This window comes from Aulostomus chinensis, chromosome 10 (assembly GCF_037954235.1).
Source record: "Aulostomus chinensis isolate RoL2024-O1b breed Wild chromosome 10, RoL_Achi_v1.0, whole genome shotgun sequence".
NCBI lineage: Eukaryota > Metazoa > Chordata > Actinopteri > Syngnathiformes > Aulostomidae > Aulostomus > Aulostomus chinensis.
In genome coordinates, this window is record NC_141329.1 from 14,903,058 (window position 1) to 14,917,534 (window position 14,477).

The 14,477-nt window shown below is 43.1% G+C and overlaps 1 long non-coding RNA gene and 1 pseudogene across 1 annotated transcript; one reads left to right on the top strand and one right to left on the bottom strand.

Annotated features, from left to right (window-relative positions):
- Positions 1–227: 227 nt before the first annotated feature.
- LOC147254496 (uncharacterized) lies at positions 228–8,151 on the bottom strand. Its single transcript, XR_015118057.1, has 3 exons — positions 7,572–8,151; positions 6,734–6,861; positions 228–555 (listed from the first exon to the last, which is right to left on the bottom strand). It is a non-coding gene; the product is annotated as an uncharacterized LOC147254496 (long non-coding RNA).
- A 551-nt stretch (positions 8,152–8,702) lies between these two features.
- LOC147254497 (zinc finger BED domain-containing protein 5-like) lies at positions 8,703–10,149 on the top strand (annotated as a pseudogene).
- The last annotated feature ends 4,328 nt before the right edge of the window (positions 10,150–14,477 follow it).

Here is a 14,477-nt window from a genome sequence, read left to right on the forward strand (position 1 = left end):
TATATATCTATACCTCTCTATATATCTATATCTCTCTATATATCTATATCTATCTCTATATCTCTCTATATCTCTATCTATCTCTATATATATCAATATCTCTCTATATATCTATATCTCTATATATCTCTATCTATATCTCTATATCTCTATCTATCTCTCTCTCTCTCTATATATATATATATATATATATGTATATATATATTATACATATATATATAACTATACTATAACTATAACTTATCTGGAGGCCAGTGATTGCAGCTGGCTCCCAAGAAAGCCAACCGCTGGTGTAACGATTTTTTCCAAATCAAAAATTATACTCTGTAGAAATTGCCATGTTGGTGTGCACTCTTTTGGATAGTCCAAGTCAAATACAAAAAAACTTTTAAAACACGTATCAACCGCTGCAACTGCTGTTTCGGCCTCAATCGTCCTCCCTGACATGACCGAAAACACTTGCGAGTACTGGGTCCCACTCTCCAGCAGGAGGACATAGGGGCAGGATCTCACTGTCTTTACCTGCTCAAGGTATTCAACCATGTTGGTTCCGACCTATGATGAGAAATAAAAGAAATTAAAGCTGCAAGCAGCATTGTTAGGGCCTAAACCCCGGCGCAGCCGCGGCTGGACCGTCGGCCCGCAACCAACGGTGTAATCGGCAAATCCCTAGGAGATACGACCCTCAACTCGCTGCACAGTGCGAGTGCAGAGTTGAGAGCTGGCCCTTTAAGAGCCCCTCTCTTCTCTGCTCGCTCTCTGCCATCTGTGTCAGAGTGGAGATAGAGGAGGATTTGGGCAGTTTTACTGTGAAACACAGTCATAACTCAGCATATGTTGGTCAAAAGTTGAAAGTAAAGACATCAGTGCGTAGAGTTTTTTTCTCAGGAATTCAATGGTGTGTTTTTTGAAGGTGTGAGTGTTTTAGTTTAGAAGCTACAAGTGTTTGTTTGACAGTATGTACATGAGGGCAGAGACCCTCCAATTGTGGTTTCTATGACTACAGTAAACAAATCTCTGCCATCTGTTGCAGAGTGGAGAGCAGCTGAAAAGTGTACATTTTTAGTGTGTGAAAAGCAAAGAACTCAGCATATGTTGCTTGAAAGTGCAATATAATACCATATTTTTGTAGGGATTTTTCTGAGGAATCTAGTGGTGTGTTTTGTGAAGCTGTGTGAGTTTTAGTGTAGACGTGAGAAGCGTTTGTTCGAGAGTATGTACCATGACAGGACACGGCCTCCCCATTGACTTCCATTGTAACGTAAAACGTGTCTCCCCAACTTTGACGGCTTATAAAATGGGAACCGAGCGCATAGTATATTAGCCTTTAAAGATTTTTGAAGAGCACAGTTGGGAGAGTAAAGTGTGAAAGTTTGGAAGCGATGCCATATACAGTTTAGGAGGAGATAGATTTTGTTCAGGGAGTAGCAAAAGTCCTCATTTTGACAGTTTTGTCCAATTTGTGGACATTGTGTTGTAGATAGGTCAGAGGTCAGAGCCTATGAATTTTTCGTCTTGATGAGACGAGTGCAACGGTGTTGGTCCTGTGTCTGTGGGACATTCGTGCAAGCAGTTACAGCGCTCCAAATTTTAAATTTTTGTTTTGGCTCCCTAGGTGGCGCTGTAGGGTTTGTCCCAATTTTTTTTTCAGAATATCGAAATTTTCGCCAGACCGGACGTGTGTGCAAAAATTCAGCGAATTGCATGCATGTTCAGGGGGTGTAATTAAGGGTTTTTTTGGCGGCGGAACCGGAAAGAATAACGAGTGTGCCTTCGAAACATAATAGGGTCTTCGCCAGGTACTGGCTCAGGCCCTAATTAAAGCTGCAAGCAGCGTTGTTAGGGCCAGAGCCCCCGCGCGGCCTACGGCCGCATCCTTGACACCAGCCCCAATCCAACGGTGTAATCAGCAAATCCCTAGGCCTTGTAGTTTCGGAGATACGAGCCTCAGTGTGCTGCACAGTGTGACTGCAGAGCTGAGAGCAGAGCTGCCAGCTGGCCCTGTAAGAACCCCCTCCCCCGCTGCACTGTCTCTGATCTGTGCTGCAGTGGAGAGAGTGGAGGTTTAAGAGAAATGTAGTGTGTAAAAGCTGAATAACTTGGTATACGTTGGCCAAAAGTCACACATAATATCAAATTTTGTAGAGATTTTTGTCAGGAATCCAGTGGTGTGTTTTTAAAAGCTGTGGGATGTATGGTGTAGATGTGAGAAGCATTTGTTTGAGAGTATGTACCCTGAGAGGACACGCTCTCCCCATAGACTTGCATTGTAAGGCGAAAAGTGTCTCCCCCACTTTGAGGGCTTATAAAATCCAAACCGAGCGAGTAGTATATTAACCTTGTACAACTTTTAATCAGCACAGTTGGGAGAGTAATGTGTGAAAGTTTGGAAGCCCTGGCATTTACGGTTTAGGAGGAGATAGATTTTGTTCGGGGCGCAAAATTGTCCAAAATTAGACATTCGTGTCCAAATTGTGGACATCCTGTTACAGTTAGGTCAGGGGTGTGAGTGTATGATTTATCCGTCTTGATGAGACAAGTCCAACGGTGTTGGTCCCATGTCTGTAGGACATTCCTACAGGCGTTGGCGTGGTTTTTTGTGTATGTAGGTGGCACTATTGAGTAGAGCGCCTCTTTTTTTTTAATTATCGAATTTTTCACCGCACCCGATGTGCGTACCAAATTTGGTGAGTTTTCAAGCATGTTTAGGGGGTCAAATTAACTTGACGATTTAATTTAACAAATTAAAGTGGCGAGTGTGCCTTCGAAACATAATAGGGTCTTCGCCAGGTACTGGCTCAGGGTCTAATAATAGGAAAAACGTAACAATTTCAGATATAATTTTTGCCACCATTGGTTTCAATGGAAGACCTCACCCCCCTGTCCCCCCCGGACCCTCCTGTGATGTTTTTAGAGGCCTGTGATGCTCCTAAGTATGTGTTTTTACTGCTTTTAGCGCTGACTTCGTGTCTCTCTGACTTCAAAACATAATAGGGTCTACGCCTGAAGTACCTTCTGGCTCAGGCCCTAATTAAAGCTGCAAGCAGCGTTGTTAGGGCCTGAGCCCCTGCACGGCCTGTGGCCGCGTCCTTGACATTGGCCCCAATCCAGCGGTGTCTTGGTCAATCTCTGGGCCTTGTAGTTTTGGAGTTAGAAGCCTGAGTCTGATCAGAGAGTGAGCAGAGCTGAGAGCTGGCCCTTTAAGAACCCCTCCCCCGCTTCTCTGTCTTTGATCTGAGCTAGAGTGGAGAGCAGAGGAGGATCAACAGAATTGTAGTGTGGAAAAGCTGAATAAGTCGGCATACATTGGTCAAGAGTGACACATAATACCATATTTTTGTAGGGATTTTTGTCAGGAATGCAGTGGTGTGTTTTGTAAAGCTGTGGGATGTATGGTGTAGATGTGCGAAGCGTTTGTTTGACTGTATGTACCCTGAGAGGACACGGTCTTCCCATAGACTTCCATTGTAAGCGTGAAACGTGTCTCCCCCACTTTGACGGCTTGTAAAATCCATACCGAGCAATTCATATAAAACTTTGAAAGATTTTTGAAGAGCAGAGTTGTGTGATTGATGTGTGAAAATTTGGAAGCAATACCATTAATGCCCTAGGAGGAGATAAATTTTGTCTGAGGAGTAAAAAAAGTCCTGATTTTGACAGTTTTGTCCAATTTTTGGACATTCTGTTGTAGATAGGTGAGGGGTGAGAATGTATGAATTTTGCGTCTTGATGAGACAAGTCCAACGTTGTTGGTCCCATGTTTGTGGGACTTTCGTGGGAGGAGTTACAGCGCTCAAATTATAAAAAATTATCTTTTAGTTGTGTGGCTCCCTAGGTGGCGCTATAGACTTTTGTGGTGTTTTTGTTTTTGATTAGTGAATGTTTAGCCAGACTGGACAATTGTGCCGAATTTCAGCGAATTTCATGCATGTTCAGGGGGTGAAATTAGATTATGCGCGTTATGCGCATAATGCGCATATTACGTGCACTCATTGACAGCAAGAACAGTCTAGTACCAGGTTTTGAATGGGTGTGTATGTGAAATTCGGCTCCGGGCCGTCTGGTTGAGTTGCTTCATGGGTTTAGGGGGGGCTGGGACACTGTTTAGTGTGTGTTCATAGTGTTTTTAGTGCTGCTAATGTGCTGCTCTGCCGAGCAAACATCATGGGGTCTTCGCCTGAAGTACCTTCTGGCTCAGGCCCTAATAATAAGTGAACTCAAAGAAGAGGAAGGGTTAGGGTTAGGGTTGGTGGGAAAAACCCTAAAACCAAACCCTAACCCCGATTAGGGTTAGGGTTAGGGTTTGGGGTTTAACCAACCTTCACCCTAAAAGCCTTAAACGTAAACTCAAGAAAGAGCAAAGAAAACTCAAGTCAGAGAATAATAAATCCAAAGAAGTGAACTCAAAGAAGAGGACGAGTTAGTGTTCTGGCTCTTGCAGTGTTTCAGAGCCTTTTGGTTTCGACATTTATTGCATCATTATTACAGATTTGAGGCCCTTGACATCTTCTATGAACACAGCTCGTAAGTTTATTCATTTAAGCAGCGCTGTTAGGGCCTGAGCCCCCGCGCGGCCTACAGCCGCGTCCTTGACACCAGCCCGAATCCAACGGTGTCATCAGCAAAACCCTAGGCCTTGTAGTTTAGGAGATATAAGCCTCAGTGCGCTGCCCAGTGTGAGTGCAGAGCTGAGAGCTTGCCCTTTAAGAGCCCCTCCCTTCTCTGCTCGCTCTCTGCCATCTGTGTCAGAGTGGAGAGCAGAGGCTCAGTGTGCTGCAGAGAGTGAGAGCAGAGCTTCCAGCTGGCCCTTTAAGAACCCCTCCCCCGCTGCTCTGTCTTTGATCTGTGCTAGAGTGGAGAGAGAAGAGGATTAAGAGAAATGTAGTGTGTAAAAGCTGAATAACTCAGCATGCGTTGGTCCAAAGTCACACATAATACCATATTTTTGTAGGGATTTTTGTCAGGAATACAGTGATGTGTTTTTAAAAGCTGTGGGATGTATGGTGTAGATGTGGCAAGCATTTGTTTGACAGTATGTACCCTGAGAGGACACGCTCTCCCCATAGACTTCCATTGTAAGCGTGAAACGTGTCTCCCCCACTTTGACGGCTTATAAAATGGGAACCGAGCGCGTAGTATATTAACCTTTAAAGATTTTTAAAGAGCACAGTTGTGTGATTAATGTGTGAAAGTTTGGAAGCCATTTACGGTTTAGGAGGAGATAGATTTTGTTCGGGGAGTAAAAAAAGTCCAGAGTTTGACAGTTTTGTCCAATTTGTGGACATTGTGTTGTAGATAGATGAGGGGTCAGAGTGTTTGAATTGTTGGTCTTGATGAGACGAGTGCAATGGTGTTGGTCCCATGTTTGTAGAAGTTTCGTGTGAGGAGTTATAGTGCTCGAAATTATAAAAAATTATCTTTTTTTTTGTGTGGCTCCCTAGGTGGCGCTATAGACTTTTGTGGTGTTTTGATTTGTGATTAGTGAATGTTTAGCCAGACTGGTCAATTGTGCCGAATTTCAGCAAATTTCATGCATGTTCAGGGGGTCAAATTAGATCATGCGCGTTATGCGCGTTATGCGCATTATGCGCATGGTGCGCATATAGCGCGCACTCATTGAGAGCAAGAACAGTATAATACCAGGTTTTGAATGGGTGTGTATTTGAAAACTGGCTCCGGGCCGTCTGACCCAGTTGCCTCATGGGTGTTGGGGGGGGGGGGGGCTGGGACACTGTGTGTGTTTTTAGTGTTTTTAGTGCTGCTAATGTGTTGCTCTGCTGAGCAAACATAATAGGGTCTTCGCCAGAAGGTCTTCGCCAGAAGTACCTTCTGGCTCAGGCCCTATAAAGGTAAGTATCTCTACTGGGGCAAAGCAATCTACTCACTGTCAGATTGGAGAGCATCTGTGAACAGCAGTTTTCAAATCTTGCTCAAGATACTCAGTAGGATTCAGGATTCATATTTAGCTCCATGCATTCTCCCATCAACTCTGAGCAGCTTCCCTGTCCCTGCTGGAGAAAAGCCCCCGCAACACGGTGCTGCCACCACCATGAACCTGGACCCACCATCCACAGTGTGAAACATGGTGGTGGCAGCACCTGCTTTTTACAGATGTTTTGTTTTGCAAAGAAGAATGGACAAAAAATGCAGTGTGTATCCATGCAAAGTTGGTAGAGATGCACCCCAGAATACTTTTAGATGTAACTGCAGTTAAAGATGATTCAACAAAGTATTTAGCCCCCTCTGTATCAGAGGACTGACTATCATGTCATTTTTGTTTCACTTCTCAAATGTGTGTTACCTTGTGTTTATCACTGAAAACCCCAATGAAAAATATTTAAGTTTGTGCGACAAATGGCATATAAGTTCAAGGGGTACGAATACTTTCACAAGGCACTTTAATAAGTGTAAATAACAAAGATTCATCCACATGACTTATTTAATAAGCAATATATATATATATATATATATATATATATATATATATATATATATCTGTTGTAACAATGACATCATGCGAAATGTGCAGTCTTATGTGAGTGATAACTTTTAAGAATTGTGCTTTGTGAAATGAGTAACATTATCTAACGTTGCACTCATTCCAAGGATATAACGTTTTCACCATGCCCTTTGTTATATAAAGATGGATGTTTCCTTCCAACTTTTTAAAACAGCTGGGGTTGTTTCGAAATGAATTTATGTTTGGATTCATGCTCAAAGGTGAATTACTTACAGGTTGCACATCCATGAATGCTCTTCTTGATTCATCAATGCTGGCCCGGACCAGTCGTCTGCCTTTTTTATACACTGGCGGAGGGAGCATGGTTGGCAGAAGCGACAAGGCTACTTCCCCCTTGGCATCTGTAGGAGAACAATTATGGGCGTCAATATAGACTTGAATAGCTGTAATACCAAAAAAAAAAAGTCAAAATGCCTTCCAAATTGGTAGCAATTGCCATCCATATCCATCTATAATTAGAACCAAATCCCATCAAGCTAACTTGCATGTAACAATCCTCTTTGAGCATCCCCCTCTGTCTTCTTCCTTTCTTCTGTAGTTTACACAGGTGACTTTCACGTTTGAGTGTTTTTGTAAGTTAAGTTAAAATTTTAAGTGTCATTAGGTTACAAGAAAATCCATCCATCGTCATCTTCCGCTTATTCCTACACATTAAGGGTCGCGGGGGGGCTGGAGCCTATCCCAGCGTCAACGGGCGAGAGGCGGGGTACACCCTGGACAGGTCGCCAGTCCATCGCAGGGCCAACATAGAGAGACGAACAACCATTCACACTCACATTCATACCTACGGTCAATTTAGAGTATTCAATCAGCCTAGTCCCCAGTTGCATGTTTTTGGACTGTGGGAGGAAGCCGGAGTACCCGGAGAGAACCCACGCAGACACGGGGAGAACATGCAAACTCCACACAGAAAGATCCCGTGCCTGAGCCGGGATTCGAACCCAGAACCTTCTTTCTGTGAGGCCACAGTGCTAACCACTGCACCACCGTGCAGCCCACTACAAGAAAATCATGGTATAAAATAAGATATTTGCACAACATATAAATTTACCCTGAGCTCTCCGTTCATCCGCATTGGTGAGTTTCCCTTCACGTTTGACAAGACTTATTATCTTGTCTGCATAAAGAGGAACCCACTTCTCAAACAGCTTTGGGGCAGCCTCAACGTGAAGGATAGCAAAGTCCTGTGCAATCTAAAAGATGGAGACAAATTGAGAAACAAGGTCATTTAAACAATATGTCAATATACTCACATATTCCTTGTCCGTAACAAAAAAAAAATATTTTCCTGACCAAAAAGTAATCAACTTTTAAATGGAAGACAAAAAATATTGACTAATTTGGGCTGATTAAAAAAAAAAAAAATGGCTGCGCTTGAATATTTAAAAAGATGCTTAGTTAATAAAAGTAAACTTGGAGGCAATGCCAAGCTTTAGCATTTTTGAATTTTAACTTTAGACTTGTAACAATGCATTAGATCAGTGTTTCCCAACCAGGGGTAAGTGTACCCCTAGGGGTACGTGAGCACATTGCAGGGGGTACGTGGAAAAATTAAGAATTTATTTCCACGATAATAAAAAATATTCGTAGTCATTTCTTAAGTCCATCAATAAACTGTTACGTGTGCGCTATGACTTGTTTCCCTGGGGAGACAATAGCCTGTGGCACAGCCATACCAAAATCAAACAGCGGGAACCTGTTTACCTGCAGGTAAACATGGATAAATGGCTGAAACGTCAAGTTGCTGTGGATCCAGGAGGGGGAAAAGAGCCGCCGACAAACGCAAGAAAGATTCCAAACCTAAACCAAAGCAGTATAGTGAAAACTATATTTTATATGGATTCACTTCGACGTCTGCGGACCCACCGTTACCTCAGTGCTACTTTTGCGGTGAAGTCCTGGCAAATAACTCCATGAAGCCAGCCCATTTATAGCGACACCAGAGCACCAAACACTCGGAAAGTGTCGGTAAAACTGAGGAATTTTTCAAACGTAAGCTGTCGGAATTTAAATCAAGACAGACTGTAATGACAAAAGCCACAAGTGTGTCAAGCAAAGCACTGGAGGCATCCTACGCCGTATCTCTGCTCATGGTGAAATCAAAAAAGCCTCACTCCATTGTTGAAGAGCTCATTCTTCCTGCAGCAGTGGTTATGGCTGAAATTAGGACATAAACAAGCATATTTTGTTTTGCAAAAAGCTGCCAGGAAAGACAACCGGGGAAGAAATGTTCCAGATTATAGACAGCTTTTTCAAAGAACACGATCTACAGTGGAAAACCTGCAGTCACATCTGTACTGATGGCGCAGCTGCAATGACGGGAAGTGTGAAGGGACTTTTTGGACACGTAAAAAAGGTGAATCCCGACATTAAATGCATGCATTGTATTATTCACAACGAAGCACTGGCAAGTAAGCGAATGAGCCCTGATTTAAGCGCTGTTATGGATGATGCTGTGAAGGTGATAAATTTCATCCAATCCCGGCCACTGAATCACAGACTGTTTGAAAGTCTTTGTCATGAGAGTGGCACAGAGCACGACCAGCTATTGCTTCACACGGACGTCCGCTGGCTGTCTCATGGGAAAACACTACTGAGACTTTATGAACTGCGCAGAGAAGTTTCTGTGTTTCTGACAAAGCATCTGCATCCTCTTGCTGCGGTGTTCGAGGATGCTGAGTGGGTGACGCGCCTGGCGTATCTCGCTGATGTGTTTACCAAACTTAACGAGCTCAACCTGTCGCTTCAGGGAAAGGAGTCACACATCCTGTAAATGTATGACATAGTTAAAGGATTCACAAAAAAGCTCAAACTATGGGAGAAGAACTGTGATGAGGGAGACGTCAGCTGTTTCCCACTACTTGATTCCCATCTTGCCAGCACTGATGTTGCCAGGGCTCCAGTGGTCAAACTGGTGCAAGCAGATCTGTCCAAACTCTGTATTTTCATGACACTGAAGAAAAGTCAGAAAGACTGGATTGTGTGAGGAACCCATTTATTGTGAGTGAGAACTGCAACAACCTTCCTGCAAGGCTGCAGGAGCATCTGATGGATTTATCATCTGATCAGGGACTGAAAATGATACATACTGAGAAGAAATTGACTGAGTTCTGGTGTGATGTGGAGAAGGAGTATCCAGAGCTGGGAAAACATGTACTGATTGAGCTTTTACATTTTGGTTCTACTTATGTGTTAGGTGACCTTCTCCGCTTTGACACACATTAAAACCAAGTAGAGGAATAGACTGGATGTGGAGAACAGCCCGATAACAGCTGTTTCCACACTGCCCCCAGAACTATCAAAGCTTATGAAAGACAAGCAAGCTCAAGTGTCTCAGTAAAGCTCAGAGGACTGAAAAGCAGTCATCTCTCAGACTAAAGAAAACAAAATACTGAAGTCACTGAAGAAAAGAAAGTACAACTGATACTGTGAGTTTAAATAGTATTCTTGTTAAGTGTTTTGTTCCTTATATTTAAAGTTTAAATGCCTGTTTAAAGGGGACATATTCAAAGAAGCTCCTTTTGTGGTAAATGTCATAAAAGTTATATATAACAAAGGCAGGTTAATTATTTGTTTTGTATTTATTTATATTACTTATTTTTATTTATTCTTATTTTTTCTAATTTCAACTTTATTATTTCTCTTTAATAACAATATAATAATAATCTATTAGTATTAATAATACAGTATTAACAATACAAATGTTTACTATAATATTGTTTCTTATATTTATAATTTTTATTGCCTTGAAGGCAACATCATTTTATGTTTAATTTGAGTTAAATAAGAAGACAATGCCTGAATATTAAATGTTCAATTTAAGAAGATGAAATAAAATGATTTGCGTTGCATATTCAGTTGTGTTATGTTCTACTTTTGGAGAATCATGAACACCGATGAGTGAAGGGGTACTCATGGTGTGACAAAAAGGCTCAAGGGGTACACAAGACAAAAAAGGTTGGGAACCACTGCATTAGATAATGGGCACAGGAATAAATATGTACTAGCTCGTCTACTTCAGAGGAGTGGCAGGCTGCTTTGTATATACTTTTAATGAATAAATGGCAGTTTGAATACAGAGAAATGAATGTGTGAAGAGAAATGAAAATGATACGAGGTGTTTACAATATTTTATAAATAACTATGTGAAAAGCTTACTGTGCGTAAGTGTCGCTCCCCCTGAGGTTTGACATACCATGCCTGGGGTCAGAAGTCTGGGGAACTCAGCCAGAACCTCATCGATGGTCTTTGAATGGTCGGCCCGTATCCAGGCCGCCCTGAAGGTGCAAGTATCCGCCATGTATGCATCCACCTGGGCGAGGGGCTGGGTGTTATTTTTCAGCCACTCCGTACACTGCACCGCTCGCTCCTCCAAAATGGCAGAGGCTGTAAAATATAAAATTCAAGAAACATTTATATTACATTATACAATGTGTCCCCGGTGATGTTAAGTGTTTCCCCTACATAGACTTTACTAGGCCACAACCTCCAATGCCCCCCCACCCTTAGTCCTTAACCATGCCCACGGTACTGCCAGGAGCCCCTGGTTAGAGGATCTAAGGGAGCGGCTGGGGGTGAAGTCATGTAGGAGGTCCCAAATATAGCTGGGAGCCAGTCCATTGAGGGCCTTATAGGTGATTAGCAGCAACCTGTACTGGATTCTAAAGGAAACAGGAAGCCAGTGCAGGTCAGCGAGGATGGGAGTCATGTGACAAGACTTCTTAGACCTGGTCAGCAGTTTGGCTGCTGCATTCTGGACCAGCTGCAGACGGTGGAGAGAAGAATGGTTAAGACAAGTGTAGAGAGAGCTGCAGCAGTCAGCCCTGGAAGAGACAAATACATCAACAGCCATCTCCAGCTCCTGGTGGGAAACAATCGACCGCAGCTTGGAGATGTTCCTCAGGTGGAAAAAGCTGTTTATACAAAGAGCCTTGATATGTTGATCAAGATGCATCGACTGGTCAAAGTGCACACCAAGGTTCCAAACACTGGGTTGGACGTTGTCCTTTCGAGGGCCCAGATGTTCCTGAACCCTGGCTGCTACACTGTCAGGAGCAAAAATCAACACCTCAGTCTTAGCTGCATTGAGTTGCATGGGGGTTCTTGGACATCCAGCCCTCAATGGCAGCCAGACATTCCAGCAGGATGCTGAGGCTTTGTATGTTCTCAGGATTGAAGGAGAAATGAAGCTTGATGTCATCAGCATAGCACTGATAAGAGACACCCGGGAAAGTGCTGATGAGATGATCTAGAGGGAGCATGTAAATAGCAAACAGTGTCGGTGCCAGCACTGAACCTTGAGGAACCCCACAGAGAAGAGGAGCAGGATCAGAGCTGAAAGGACCAACTGTCACAGAAAAAGATCTCTCACTAAGGTAGGATCAGGCACGGACATTGTATTACCTGGTATTACTTTCGTCCTTGGCACAGAGGGAGACGGAGATGTCTGTGGCCTGGGCCCGTCTGACCTCCGCAGTCGCTTTCTTATGTTACTGAGCCTCTCCTCTAGAAACCCAGTGGCTGGGTACTTGGAGCGCCCCTGGGTATACCACGTATCTTTACAAGATTAAAAAATATCCATTTAAGTCAATGAGCCTAAACGTCTACTTGTCCCTGAACATTTCATTTAAATTACAAAAAATCTTTTAGGATGCATTTGGTTTAATGCCACCCAAAATACTCACAAAACCACTGGCACTTGCATCTTTTAAGCAGGGGAAAGAATTTATTAAAGCTGAAGCCAAGGCAGTTTTTGTCACAGCTGATGGTCTGAAAATGCCAAACACATACACTGTGAAAAACTAACTACATGAATGATTTCCTTTATTTGTCACTTATACATGTAGTGAAATTGCATTTACAGTTATCTTAAGACAACAAGTAGCATTATTTAAAATGGTGAATGGTCTATTATATTGACCTTCACTTTTTTGTAATCAGCTTTCTGAAAAAAATTATTTCACTGGTATCACGGTTTAACATTTCTGAAACTATACCTAAAGCATTGCATTCACAGATTCTCTCTCACACACACACACACATACAGTCTTTGGCCAGGAGCTGAATTCCTGTGTATGTTGCATCAGACAGCTTGGAGAACAAGTTAAAAGTTGGACTTCTTCTAAAAATCCTGCCATTTATTCTGAACCAGAGCAGGGCCATATCAGGTGCCCTTTTTAAAAATCTATGGTATTATTTGGTCAGGAATCAAACACATGACATCTCAAGGTCAGGACAGAAACACAACAACCTTCATTAGATTTTACTCACGTTTCTCTGCACTTTTCTATCAGATGGGACACCAAAATTCTGACCATGGCACGCCTCTGTTTAATCGTTATCAACTGCTCCGTGTCCAGGCTCTGAACAATGGCCCTGCCCTCAAGAACGTTGGAAAGGACAGTGCGGATATCCTGAAAGAATACGGATAAAAAAGGCAAATAAACTACATGCATTGCTATTGTCCAGCTTCAGTGCTAGAGAGGACACCAACACAAAGGTCATTTATTTAGAGATTATTTACAAATGTGGGAACTGTCTGCAGCACGATTGTGCTCGGAGGTGCAGTCATCTCAGGGGTTGCAATTGCAGTCACCTCTGTGGGTGCAGGTGCAGTCATCTCATGGAGGTCATTTGATGAGGCTGGCAATTGGGGTCCTGAGGGTGTGGCTTGTGAGCACACCATTTGCCCAACCTGTGCAGGGCAATTCTTGGCAGCTTTAAGCTAAGTTTATGAGTTGATAAAGCTTTAACACTTCAACTTCTATGCAGCCTACCACATCCCTGATCAAATCTAGTAAAAGATTTCTGCAGTAATAAGCAAAGGTGTGGTCCTGCAGGGTGTCAATAGAAGTCTGCTCTGGAGGTTGGCCCGGAGTTAAATATAAGCAGTATTAAAGCATCAGGGCAGATCTGAAACCACCCCCCTCTGAAACCACCCCCCACTGAAAACCCTCTGAAAACCCCCTGAACCCCCCCCCCCCCAACCCACCTCCTAGAATACTCTGTAGCGAAGAGAAATGTATAAACAGTCAGAATGATCTTTGTATGGTTTTACAGCATGTAACGGGTGATGGTCAACCAGTTCACTTGGATCGACAGCTACCAAAGTTTGCGTCTGGATCACACTGTAGGCATGAAAATGCCTTTCAAAACCTTGTGTTTCCCACCCCTGTACAACAAACTTGGTTGTTGGAGTGTTCGTCATCTGACCAAGAAGTATGATGGACTTTATGAGGCCAAACTGGGGTTCACCATCAGGGTCATAAGAGAGGAACACCGTCATGCCTGGTCTGTATTTTGTGCCCTTGAAGGTCACCCAAGATGGCACAAGAATCTCACTGAAGGCAGGGAAATCTGAAAGATCTTTTTGGATTTCTTTAAATCCATCAATGGTTGAAAGAAAGATGCTTGGTCCTGGGCCAACCTCTGTATTGTGACTCAACAAAGTGCCAGAGCGCAAGTTATAACAAAGTTGCACCTGATGGCGATACGCCATTGTCTTACAAATATTGCGAACATTGCATGTGATGTGACTGACACGTTTGAAGAAGTTGTGTTTTGCTTCAAATCGCATTGACCAAAAATGCACCAAGGGTCCTAGTTTTCTGATAGCTTTTGGATAATGAACCATGAAGTGGTGCTTGGGACGCAAGTGTAAATTTGGAAAAAGTTCAAGGAAGAGTGAGTGATGCTCCTCAATGATCTTGGCCAAAAACAGTGTTCCAGCGACAGTAATAGAGGGAGAGAAAATGAACTCCATGCACAGCAGCAAGATCAGGAGAAGCTCCCATTCCTTGTTTCCCTCGGGGATCAGGTCACCAATCATGGTTGGCAGTAGCCTAATAAGGCACCACATTTGAGCTGCTGACTGTTGCATAGATGCCTCAGGGTTTCTCAAGTCATTTTTGGTAATGACAGAGGGCTTGTTAGCCTTGTCACAAAAGCCGTAATCAAA